The sequence below is a fragment of the Myodes glareolus genome, chromosome 1 (genome assembly GCF_982192425.1).
Source record: "Myodes glareolus chromosome 1, mMyoGla1.1, whole genome shotgun sequence".
NCBI classification, from domain to species: Eukaryota; Metazoa; Chordata; class Mammalia; order Rodentia; family Cricetidae; genus Myodes; species Myodes glareolus.
Window position 1 is genome coordinate 19,335,549 of NC_142026.1, and position 950 is coordinate 19,336,498.

The window sequence follows — 950 nt, forward strand, 5'->3', positions numbered from 1 at the left end:
GAGACACATCATTAAATTGTACCTTCTGGAACCCACCTGTATAGATGCGAGTTGCTGTCCTGTCATGTCATGACATAGGTCTGCCCCAGCTTCTTCACCTCTCTCCCATTTCCGCACTCTGTGCTTCTCAGTACAATCTCAGCAGAGACGGGATCATGAGCTCCTGTTTGTCAGAGGAATCAACTACGTGATTTGCGTGGATCAACAAATATTATCATATAGGATGTAAGGAAAATTCTGATAAATTCAGATTTGTTCTTCCACTATCGGGAACACTGTCACCAAAGCATGCCAGGACTAGCTTGGTGAGCCCACGGCTGCCCAAGTTGAAAGACATCTGACATCCAAATATGTATACCTACAGTTCAGAACAAGTACAGCCACCTAGCCATACCCCACTATTCTCCAAACATGTGAAGGCAAGTGGATTGAATGATATTGAAGTATTGCTACTGTTTGTTACAATGCTTATTTGGATTAAAGGTAACTGTTGCATCAATTCCATAAATACAGACCTATATACATAGGTCCTGAGCAGTCCCCCGAGCTCCAGAGAAATCTATATACATGTAGACATACACCGACCTGGTAGTATTTTGAGCTGAGAATATATCTCCCAAATAATCTATCATATGTCTATTTTTTAATCTTTTCAGAAGCTTATACAATAACTATGATAATTTCAAATTTTGACAACTAACTGCTTCTGAAAAGGTACAGGAAAGAGAGTGTCAGAATGAATGCCTACTCCAAGTTCGAGGACAATGGTCTACCCCTAGATATAGTAACCTTCTCCCCAGTGACTATTCTTCCAGCAGTAAGAAGAGCCTTTATGTAAGGGCTAAAGAAATATCTTCAAAGGATTAATTGGCATGCAGTCTAGCCCATGGGCAGAACTCTGGAATAGATGCTGGCGTCAAAGACAATTTTCTTCCACAAAGCATTTTTAT